This window comes from Fukomys damarensis, unplaced genomic scaffold, assembly GCF_012274545.1.
Source record: "Fukomys damarensis isolate Sample0158 unplaced genomic scaffold, DMR_v1.0_HiC HiC_scaffold_24, whole genome shotgun sequence".
Classification (NCBI taxonomy): Eukaryota; Metazoa; Chordata; class Mammalia; order Rodentia; family Bathyergidae; genus Fukomys; species Fukomys damarensis.
The window spans coordinates 41,175,483-41,188,887 of record NW_022900936.1 but is presented as its reverse complement, the minus strand read 5'-3'; positions in this window follow the sequence as shown (position 1 = coordinate 41,188,887).

Sequence of the window (13,405 nt, the reverse complement as noted above, 5' to 3'; positions counted from 1 at the left end):
TATGTATATATATATATATATGATTGCTCCGAAGTATGAGCACTGTTTTGTATTTTCAGAAAAGTATAACATATCTTTAGAAAAATTATTTCAAAATATTTTGATATTTCCTCTCGGAGAAAAATATAAAAAAATTTTATCATTCCCATTGATGTTTCACATTAATGAAAGATCTATTACTGGGTATCTAAGCCTCTACTATAAGTAAATTCCAAGACATTATAATTAATTTGAAAGAGAAATGCAGATAAATCCACTGATATCTCTTATTTTGCCATCAGGGCACAGAATTAATAGGTCACGGCTTTCCTCAAATTTCACTGCTGGTGAGAATAATAGCTAATGGTACATTGCTTTCCCATTAGAGGTGGTAACCTCCAGAGAGACTGAAGGCAAAGAGAATCCATAAAGTTGCTATTTGATAAGGGTCATTGGTGAGTATAGCAAGTTTCTTCTCTGTGATTTCCATGGGAGTATTTACCAAATGTTATGGCTGCTTGTTTGCTGTTGAAAAGCTGAGCTGAGATTGCTTTTATGTGTATGTTAGAAGCTCATACTGCTCCACAGCAGCTGGTATATTTTAAAATTTAAGGAAGAAAAAGACCAACATGTAAGAACAGCTAGGCCCAGGGGAAGACTACCTATTGTATAGTTTCATTACTTGAGTGAGTTACAGCAAAGAATGCAGCTTCTGTGCTAAAATTGATAAGCTAGTCCATTTATTTTGAAAGTTCACATACTGATATATTGCAACTACTTCTAATACTAAAAAAATACAGCTTGGAAAGGACAACCTCTGAAGTATATATTGTCTCTATATATCAGACAGCATTTTAGTTGCAGAACAGAATTTTACACTCATACACACATATACACTGTCTTTGTCCACAAAGTTAATAATATTTATATGTTATTTATACATTATTAAAAATTATAAACTGACCCCAAACATTAATGTAAATCATTATTCATCAAGATTTATTAGTTTCTAGCTTAAATTTAGAAAAGCCAAGTAACATTTTTTCTGAGAAATGTTATTTTAAATTGGTTTCTGTTAATAAATGTTTTATAACATTATATTATATAATGCTAATGTGACAAATGGTAAATTTAGAAACTATATATTAACCAAAACTTCATACTTAAATCCTGTAACTTCTTTCTTAGAACAAAAGTAAGTTTCAGCATGTATTTTCCCTAGCACAATAGCTATTTCTAAGCATAATGTAGAATTTATATCTAATCACCCTTTTTGTTCATAAAAAAAAGGCACTCTACTTCAAAACATTTTATATTCATGATGAAGTGGTCAGGTAGAAGTGTATAATTATATTCTTCATTTTTCTCATTGAAAAAATACAATTGTTCTATTTCCATTGACCCCCTAAATTTTGGATATAGCACTAGCTCTTTTCGGCCATGAAATTATTACCTAGTTTACTGAACCTGTACTTATTAAATAGCCAGTGAAATACCACCTATTTGGAAGTTAACTACTCTGGAAACAGCATCCACTATTACAGATCACTAGGATGGTGTTAAGGAAGTTCCTGATTCAGTGCACTAACTACTACCTGCAGATCTTGAAGAGCCAAGGCAGCCTTTAAAAGCCACAGGCTGATGACTGAGGATAAGAATGCAAATAGGGTGGATGTAGGACTTTAAGGAACATAGGACTGTAGGGAGTGGTCACCTTGATGAACAGAGCTAAACATCTAGTAAATGGATATCCAGGTTTCTTGTTCACATGACTCCTTTAAAACATGATCATTTTGAGGCTCAAACAGTGCTTTTTACCTGTTTTGATTTTCTAACAGTTAAAAAATGCAAGTTTTTAAAATTATCTTCCGTATTAATAACATTAGCAGCATGTTGTCATGTGTGTTTTAATAATAGAAAAGAATGATTAAATTACTGTTACTATATAGAAAGCTTTGAATTAACTAAAATGAAAGTTTAAAATAAAGCTTTTAGTGGTATTTCATTTTTATGAGTTTACGTCTGTCCAACTGAGTTGTGTAAAACTAATTCATTCCTATACTTACAAATATTTCAAATAGTAACATTAACATCAAATAGTAACATGGTTAGAAAAATTGTCTCTTGTTAACACTAATTAAAGGAGTTCTTAAGAGTTTACCTATAAAGTAGCCTAATGTGATTAATGAATAGATGAGATATAGCTGCTGAAAAAATCGAGTTTGAAGGGAAGCCTCATTATGGACTCCTGAAGGCCATAACACGTAGACATGTATGTCATGAAGTCTTCTTGACAAAGCTGCGTGATCTTAGAAATAATGGTTTCCTGGATATAAATTTGTTTACTCAAAGTAGAGCAGAATTGCAACACTAATAACAAGGATAACAATAACTAGCAATTGATTAAAAACCTCTTTCTACCAATTATTTTATGAAAACAAATATATCTAATACAAAATCCATGAGTTTGGTTTTATTATACACCTTATACAAATGAAGACATCAAAGCACAGTGAAATGAAATCAGGTATAAAGGTTTGGTGTTATTTAGTGGTAGAGTCCAGAGTTCACACTCAACCAATACATTTTGCCCTGCTGGCCTGTGCATATGGACAGTTTATACATGAAGTATAAAGCAGGTATCTATGTGCTAAGTTTGGAACATTTACAAAAACATTTGAAATCTTGTGAACAATTTTCCTTACTCTTTGTACAGATGAATATAGCACCGAGAAATAGAAAGATTGAAGAATAAGAGAGCTTTTGTGAATTATTTGTCCAAGATAGTAAAGGAAAATATTTGATATCTTTACAAAATGGAGGCCTGCATTCCTTTCTCTGAATAACATGATACATTGAACACACACATTTCTTTGTTAGACACAGTTTAGTCTTCCTGTTTCTAAATTTTTCTTTTAAAAATAAACATATAAAAGGACAACTTTATTTCTTGCTAATAAAGTTTATTTGAACACCTTGCAGAGAATGGATATGAAACAGATTTCATCTTTGTTCTGTTATTGTTAAGGAAGAATCCAAATTAATTGTAAATAAGCGGAGCTCCAATGGTGCAATCAATTAGCAAGAAATATTTATAAAGGTAAATAAAAAACTCCCTAGCTGTATATCCATATACCATCAATCTACCTATCCATCATTATACATTGTTTTGCAGATTACATGTTCTATAATTTAGTGTAAATGATATTAATTAAAGTGAAATACTACTCATATCCTTTGACAATTGATAAATTTCAGAACGTTGATATAATTTTGATGTTGGGTACTTCTATGAATTCTGCCATAAAAATTATTGAACAGTTATCTCAAACTCAATGCACAACCTGTGTTTGAAATATCTCACACTAACTATGAAATATATTATCATATAAATTTGGGACTAAATAGTTACTCTTTGTTGATGCCAACGTACAGACATAATATCCCCATAGAGATAAATGATGCCTCTTAATTGATATTTCCTTTATCATAAATCAACATTGTTCACATCTGATTAGGGGTAGAACTTGGTTAATCCATTAAAATAATAGTTTTTAAATTTATTGTAAATTCAATTAGAATGCTTTAAGCTTAGAAACCATATACTTGAAACAAGCACAAGAATGACCTTTTGAAGCTATCTCAAATACTATTTTTAAAATGATTCTGTCATTTACAAAGCAGTTTACCTGAATCCTTAGTTTATGAACAAGTTTTGCTAAGAAAATGATATATCTCTAGATGTTAAAGATAAAATCAAAAATACTTGTGATACTTGATCTGATTTTTACAATAACTAAAATAATTTCTGAACATTTCTATGTGACTTTTTTCTCTCTTCTGGCTCACACAGTAATTCTTAGTGAAGTATTGGTTCTTCTAAATTCATTAACCTGTGTGTATTTCCAAATGCATAATCACTCTCTCTATTCTTCCCACTAGCCTCCTGTTATTGGGTGTTGTGGGGGTCCATGGTCCTTCAACCTCTTGTTGTCCTGTTTAAAGAATTGTGCAGGATAATGATGAACATAAACATTCAATGTTTATTTAAGGTTAAAAAATAAGAAAGAGAAATAAAAAGAAGTTCTCAAGAGAAAGAAGTGGTGTGGGCCACAGCAGGAAGAGGAGGCAGTGGTGATGAGTCAGGGGCTGCAGTCTTTTTAATATCCTACATTTGATATCAATCCTGGCTATTGGTGACTCTGTGCAAATGTCCCAGTCATAATTAGGTAGGTCTCCATGATTGATCAGTTTGTCCTGCTTTGCAGCAGGTTTACTTTGCCCTAATCTCCTGCTTTACTACTGAAAATTTTCATAGCTCTAACTTACTATGACTCTGAGAGATTATCTAGGTCATTCAGATTTTGCTGATGTTTGTATATGACATTGTTGGAGAACTTAATTTTATTAGTGGAACTTGAATCATGTGGGAAAAGAGCTTCTTAAAGACACTGTAGAAAGACAGTTTTTTTTTGTATATGCTAGCAAGTAAAATTTCAAAGAAAATTAATCTAAAATATGATATGCGCAGGAAGTTGCTACTCTTCCTCAAGAATAAAATAGCTTCTGAAAAATGCGATCTTATATTTTCTCGTAATAGATGATATACTTAATAACTTAGTTTTACGGTGTCAAAATAGTTTTTAAGTAGCACCAACAAAAATATATATGAGTATAATATTCATTGTACTTTTCAGTACCTCATTTCGTAGTACTTAATACATGTCAACTTACTCTATACCACAAACAAAAACTTGTATATTTAAACATGTAAAAAGAAAGCATAAAATATCTATAAATTAACTCAGAGGCAAGAAGTCCAAATACAGTGGTGAATATTTTAAAGAAAACAAGTAGGTTTTTTTTTTCAGCTTTAATTGAGTTTATTGTTACATTTTAGGTTTTATCTGAGTTTCAAGCAATATTATTATAAGAATATATATAGAGAGGATGAATAATCCTAATTAATATCCACGCTTAACAAAAGAAGTAATTAGTGTTATAGTAGGTATTGGCTTCAAAGTAATGGTCATTCTCAGCAAGGGGCTAAACTTCATTTCATTAGAATACAAATGCATTTATCATTATGAATCTTCTTTGATTATGAAATTATGAATTTCAAATTGTAAGTATATAGTGATATTAACAGAAATAAATTTCAAGGATAAATTTTTGCTTTCTAAGAAATGATTTTAGCTCTACTTAATTTGGTATTATAGTATTAATTAGTATAATGGTTAATAAACTTGCAGTTTTAGCCCAGAGCATTTTGCAACTCCAAATGCCACTTTCTAAAATAAATCTAACTAGAAATAACTATTTTATACAACGTGAAGACTGTGATTCTTTCTTATAAAATAGATTTGGAAGATGATATTTGAAGAATTATGTGGGCCATAATATTAATTTTTCCTGTTTACAGACCCTCATGGATTGATAAGCACAGAAATAAACAAACATCCCATTTGTATACAGAAAAATGGTTTTGAATCATCTCTCACTTAAAAATATATTTAAATCAAACAGTATCAAATACTGACAGGGTTGTGGGGAGAAAGGAACCCTTCTCCATTGTTGCAAGTGCAGACTGCTGCAACCACTGTGGAAATCAATATGGAGATACCTCAGAGAACTAGGATTAGAGGTTCCATTTGACCCAGCCATCCCTCTGCTGGGTAATCGTTCCAAAATAATTTAAAGAATCAAACCACAGTGATATATGTGGACCCATGTTTATAGTGGCACGGTCTGTAATAGCTAAAACTTGGAAACAACCCAAATGCCCATCAGCTGGAAAATGGATAAAGAACATGTGGGTTTTCTATAAAATTGAATATTATTCAGCCGTAAGGAATGAGAAACTAGAAACATTTGTAGCTAAATGGATGCACATCGAGGCCATTGTCTTAAATGAAATAAATAGGACAGACCTGAATAAAAACCAGATAGTTTCTCTGGTGTGAAAAACTAAAAGTGTAAATATGGATCAAATGGTATAATTGGGAGTGTGAGATAGGAAGAAAATGGCTAAAGGGGAAGTGGGAAGGGGAGGGGAAAGGAAACAAGGGAAAAGAAAAAATGTGAAAAGATGAAAAAAAGGAAACAAATTCTTTGTAAATAAGGAAGAGGGGAGTGAAGGGAGTGTAGGGGTGTGGGGAAAAAAACAAGAACCAAGATCTATCACGCACGGGTACAAGATCCCAATGATAAATGCAACTATATTATTTACGTTAAATGAACTAATAAATTTAATGCAACAAAGAAGAAGAAATAAAATAATCTGTATTAGGAAAAATATATATTTAAACCCCAGAACTTACATATACTGACATCTTTGATCCATATATATCATGTGGACTGTAACTTGTTTTGCTCCTAGAGAATATTCTACAGTCCAAAGCAGAGGGAAGTCATCCTCATTGCTTTTTTTTCTTGCCACACAATATGGTCCTATAGTTTATTTGTAATATTTAATTTTAGTTAATTATACAAAAACTTGTTAGTTAATTCATGTGTCTCTTTAATTTCTAAACTTTTATTTTTCCATTTATCTTTTGTCTTCATTTCCAAGTTTTATTTTTTTAACTGTCATGAGAATATATTACTTTTAAATTTATTCTCATATTTACAATTTTATATAAAGGAAAGTGATAAGTTAATTATAATGAAATTAATATAATGTCCAGCTGGTACCAGCAATCTCTTAATGATGCTTTAGTTGTATATTTCTTTAAATTTTCAAAGAAAACTATCCTTTACAAATTAAAATGCTTTTTTGCATTCGTTCTAGGCATCATAAACAAAGTATCACATGCACACATCTATTCTGTTTTGTTTAGTTACTAGATTACAGTAATGTTTCTGTAATTTTAATTGGAAATTTCAGGTATTTTTAAACCACATCCCTCCAATTATCATACTGTGTATGCCGTATATATTTGAATTCCAACTGACTGCATGCAGATATACTTTAAAAGAAAGTCTTATTCTCTGCTACATTCATGTTTGATTTTCATAGACACACTCTAATTTGAACACAGAAATAAGTTATATTTGACAAATATGCACAGAGACTATTGTTTCAGAGGTCCACCTGTATCTATGACATTTCCAAATACAAGCATAATTTTATCAACTATAATCTTAAATTATATTATACATAAATTTAAACATAGTAAATATAATCTGATAGAGAAAAATCCATATGCCCCTGGCAGCATACCATTTCAGATTCCTCTCTGCAATCTGTTATGTAATTACTCTCCTATCATTAAAAGATACTGAGCCACTGTTATAATTCCAGATTATTAAAGGAAAATCAAATACAACAGATTTCCTTTATTATATCCTAAGAAAAAAGCACCAGTGAACTGCATTATCTTTATGTGTTATGCACACACAAACTCTAGTTGCGTTCTTGCCTAAAGCTTGCTAATTCTTTGTTCTGTTCATTATAGACACATTTTTTTTATTCTAAAACTTTAGTCAGGAAGTATAAAGACTGGGTATTCTCATTTGATTCATTTCAATAATGAGAAAATTTGTTTTGATATATGTAGCAGATGTTTTAATCCAACTAACTTGAGTACACCACTAAGAACAAAGAACGAGATTCTTTGGAAGAGAACTTCCTGAAAAAAACACAAATCAACTATTCTGTTTAATGAGATGGCAGAAAAATTGTATTATGAAACACAATTCAGACTTACCACAGATCATTTCTTTCCATTGTTTAACACAGAATAATTCAAAACCTCACAGGTCTAGTAATTGAATTCCGACAAATCATCAATCATTTGGGACTAAAAAAGTGAAATTTATTTATTGTAAAGTGTTAAAAAATCTTAATTATAAAACATCAAAAACCTCAAAAATATTAGTCCTTTTTGATGTCTATAAGATTTCTGATTTTGAGAATGTACTGAAAAGTAAAGTAAAGGGCCAGGGATTTAGCTAAGTGGTGCCATTGCCTGCCTCACAAGTGCAAGGTCCCAAGTTTGACCCCCAGTACCCCACCCAAAAAAAAGAAAAGAAAAGTAAAATGGATGTAGTTTTTCCGGTCATTGAACTGTGTTGTCTAGTACTTGTGAATGTGACCATGGACTGTAACTTGTTTTGCTCCTAGAGAATATTCTACAGTCCAAAGCAGAGGGAAGTCATCCTCATTGCTTTTTTTTCTTGCCACACAATATGGTCCTATAGTTTATTTGTAATATTTAATTTTAGTTAATTATACAAAAACTTGTTAGTTAATTCATGTGTCTCTTTAATTTCTAAACTTTTATTTTTCCATTTATCTTTTGTCTTCATTTCCAAGTTTTATTTTTTTAACTGTCATGAGAATATATTACTTTTAAATTTATTCTCATATTTACAATTTTATATAAAGGAAAGTGATAAGTTAATTATAATGAAATTAATATAATGTCCAGCTGGTACCAGCAATCTCTTAATGATGCTTTAGTTGTATATTTCTTTAAATTTTCAAAGAAAACTATCCTTTACAAATTAAAATGCTTTTTTGCATTCGTTCTAGGCATCATAAACAAAGTATCACATGCACACATCTATTCTGTTTTGTTTAGTTACTAGATTACAGTAATGTTTCTGTAATTTTAATTGGAAATTTCAGGTATTTTTAAACCACATCCCTCCAATTATCATACTGTGTATGCCGTATATATTTGAATTCCAACTGACTGCATGCAGATATACTTTAAAAGAAAGTCTTATTCTCTGCTACATTCATGTTTGATTTTCATAGACACACTCTAATTTGAACACAGAAATAAGTTATATTTGACAAATATGCACAGAGACTATTGTTTCAGAGGTCCACCTGTATCTATGACATTTCCAAATACAAGCATAATTTTATCAACTATAATCTTAAATTATATTATACATAAATTTAAACATAGTAAATATAATCTGATAGAGAAAAATCCATATGCCCCTGGCAGCATACCATTTCAGATTCCTCTCTGCAATCTGTTATGTAATTACTCTCCTATCATTAAAAGATACTGAGCCACTGTTATAATTCCAGATTATTAAAGGAAAATCAAATACAACAGATTTCCTTTATTATATCCTAAGAAAAAAGCACCAGTGAACTGCATTATCTTTATGTGTTATGCACACACAAACTCTAGTTGCGTTCTTGCCTAAAGCTTGCTAATTCTTTGTTCTGTTCATTATAGACACATTTTTTTTATTCTAAAACTTTAGTCAGGAAGTATAAAGACTGGGTATTCTCATTTGATTCATTTCAATAATGAGAAAATTTGTTTTGATATATGTAGCAGATGTTTTAATCCAACTAACTTGAGTACACCACTAAGAACAAAGAACGAGATTCTTTGGAAGAGAACTTCCTGAAAAAAACACAAATCAACTATTCTGTTTAATGAGATGGCAGAAAAATTGTATTATGAAACACAATTCAGACTTACCACAGATCATTTCTTTCCATTGTTTAACACAGAATAATTCAAAACCTCACAGGTCTAGTAATTGAATTCCGACAAATCATCAATCATTTGGGACTAAAAAAATGAAATTTATTTATTGTAAAGTGTTAAAAAATCTTAATTATAAAACATCAAAAACCTCAAAAATATTAGTCCTTTTTGATGTCTATAAGATTTCTGATTTTGAGAATGTACTGAAAAGTAAAGTAAAGGGCCAGGGATTTAGCTAAGTGGTGCCATTGCCTGCCTCACAAGTGCAAGGTCCCAAGTTTGACCCCCAGTACCCCACCCAAAAAAAAGAAAAGAAAAGTAAAATGGATGTAGTTTTTCCGGTCATTGAACTGTGTTGTCTAGTACTTGTGAATGTGACCATTGTTAGAAATTGAGTACCTGCAACGGTAATCAAATTAAGGTGAAGTCATACTTCATCAGTGTAGCCCAAACCTAATATGAATGGAGGTCATGCAAGATGAGAAGAGACACAAACCAAACACAGGTGAACCTGTGACAGAGGAGACAGAGAACGGAGCAGTTACCCGACAAGCAAATAAATGTGAAGTCTTACTGGAAAACACCAAAAGCTAAGAAAAAGTCCCAAATAATTTTTGACATTTTGCACAATTTATGTTTCCAATTTTGACAGTGCTAGTCATTGAATCGTGTTTAAGGTGTTTTTTCCTTTCTATATAGCATATTCAAAACCTCTTAAATATTTCTCCTTTGACTTTGTAATTGGCAACCAAGTGATGAGTGACAAAATCAGGAGTATTCTTCAGAGAACAAATTCCTTGGTTTTCTACTATCTCTCTGGAATTCCTAAGAGTTTGAAATACCTTTTCCCCTCTAGTGAAAAATCACTCTATATTGTAGAACTTTATAGGCTGCTGAAAACAAAGGTGCTGTTAGTCTTTCTGAAGTCTAAGCCTACAAATACTGGCTGGTAACCATACGTAGGCTGTATCATCAGCAGAACACTGCTGGAACATTTGATTGGCCCAGGCTTTAGAGAGGTTTTTTTTTGTTGTTGTTGTTGTTTTAATGCTGTGTTTTCTTTGGTAGCACATAGTGGGATACACCTCCAATATTTCATTTCTATCTGCTTTTACTTAATGTACAGAAAGATGACGGTGTTTCCAGAATTTTTTTTCACCTATTAACTTAATTTATTCTCTTCTTCTGGCATGGTGACTTACAATATAATATAAACCAGATAAATTTTTGAGAGTGGCAGGGAATGAAAACATAAACTTACCACACACTTTGGCTATTCAGACATTTACCACAGTACTTATGGGGCTAGCACTGGTTGCTGAAATTAGAATCATTTCAGTGCATTTACTTTCTTGATCATTTGTTTTCTCTAATAGATTTATCCAAATTTTATATTTAGAATATCATATATATGTGCTTTGAAAATATGTTAAAATTAATTCATTACCAAAAATACATATTCTCCACTTTATGCATGTGATTGAAAATAATTTCAACCAGTATATATTTTCACAGTGGGTCAACATCTGACTTAAGCCTCATGTTACAGCCATTTCACTCTTTGTCCTCAGATGTTAAGTTCTCTTCCAGCTTCCCATTCTTTGTTAAATGGGTTGCATTCCACATGCCATTTTTACCAAATGTGTGCACTGACTCATGGTTGGGTTCAATTTAAGGAAGTTGTTGCAGAGAATTGGGCAGGGAGGAAACAGAGTCCAGAGGTTTTATCCCTCTCTGAAGTCTCAAATAATAGTGTATAGTATTCCTTGATCCAAGTTTGTGTACTTTCATGGTCTAACAGCAAATGGTTTTAGTCCTTCAACCACAGGCACTGAATTCTGCCAACAAATTAAGATTAGAAAAGAGTCCTGAACATCAGATGAGAACCTCAGTTGGGCTACCATTTAGGAAGGAGCTTTAAGCAACCTAACAAAAGAGCCAACTGTAACAGGATCTAACTCCTCACCCAAAGGAACAATGACATAATATATTATTTCTTTTTAAGACACTAAGATCAAGTGGACACATGTCAACTGGAAACTAAACTTAACTTTGTTTTCTCTTAGAGTCTTACGTGCATTTGTATAGTGTAATTAGTACTTAGTCTGTTTACATAAAAAAATATTTACTTAACACCTTTTATACCGATATTTAATTTTTCTTTAAATTTTGCGTATAAATGCATGCATATGCATATATCTGCATATATGTATATATCACTCCTTCCTGGTTGTCTCCTTTGAAGGGGTCATTTTAATTTTCTGAGATGTTGATTCTCAATATATTTTTAAATCTGTTGCATCTAATAGCCACTTCTGCTACACAATATTGAAAATGTATTTTCTCCTTATGAATACCATGTCTAAGATCAAACTTGAGCACATCTATTTTTCATTACTATACATCCCTATTGTATTGTATATATTATACATGTCTATACATCTGTCTATGAAATATATATTATATATGCCTATATTATATGTTTAATTAAACATATACATTTGAATCACTCTCAGGCCTACTAATTTAATATTTGTTTATTGTATTTTTTATTCTACTTTTTTCCTTTATATGTACTAATTGTTTAAAGAAATAGCTTCCTGTTACAACCTTTAGTAAAAGTCTAAGTCCTCAGTCAAGAAATCTCTTTGCTTTATAAAGCATTTAGTTCATTATGGTATACTGTTCTTTGTATTTTCAAAAATTGAGTCATGTTACACAATCCCATATATGTAAATCCTTAGATTTATTTTCAAGTAAAATCAATAGTTTTCATACATGTAGGTAATCTAGCACAGTGTTGTGACTATCCAGTGAAAGAAACCAAGATAGGTTAGCTTTATTGGGAGATACCTTATTACCTAGGAATAAGTTCTCTTGATCTTAGCAAATGTAAAAAGAAAACCATAATCCACCTTTCTTTATGTATAGACGATACAGCTATAGACTTTTAGAAAAATCATATACTCTACAATTTAAGGTACACAGATATGAAAAACTGGAGATTTGAAAAAGTACATCATCAAACACTTGGCTAAATACTGGATTCAAAATTGTAAGGGGAAAATCCTTTGGCTTTTGCCTTAAAGAGACTACAGTCACAGCTGCTTCATTGAGCAAACAGCAAAAGCTTCTAAAACCAGGGTAAAAACAATAAAACAAAGTTTAATAAACTGTTGATTGACACACACATGATTACACAGAAGTAAAGGAAAGGAAAGTTATATAACTAGATTGGAAGGGCTCCAACTCCTAAAATTCCAACATGGCGGAGTCTATTACAGGGCTTTCAGGGCTTGGACTGTGAAGCATCTGGGCAGAGCTCTCTCTCCAAGGAGGAGACTCTAAAGTCCTTCTGCCAGGAAGAACCCTAAAATAGCAGCTGAGAGAAAAGTGGCAGTGTCCCAACAGTGTATGTGACCAGGCACAGGGAACTGGTAGCGTTCAGGACTTGGCCAAGTGCCCAAAGAAGCAAACATCTGGGTTGTCCAAATAGATAATGAAGAGAATATCCTTTAGAGCGTGCCAGGCTCACAAGGAGTTTCTGCTCATGTCAAGATGCTCTGCCAGATATCCTGACCTCAAAGTTTTATAACAAGGACAAGGCACTACTATAAACAGGGAAGATCTCTCTATATTTAATTTGAACCCCTCAGAGGCAAAGGAAGGCAGAAATGTTCCGGAATGTCACATATGGCCGAGAATTTGTGTTTACAGTAATTTTTGACTAAAAACTTTTTAACATATGGTAAAATATCCAGAGGATTAATCATTTAGTTAGGGGCCAAAATTAATCAAAATCAAAGACTAATCCTAGAAAAGCTTAAAATCAAAGCTTCATTTAAAGGACTACCTAATTCAAAATAAATAGACTATCTTAGAACAAAAATTCAACACTATTTAGAGAATTTTAAGAATATAAAATAGACAATGAAACTCACAATGTCTATAACCAAGGTAAA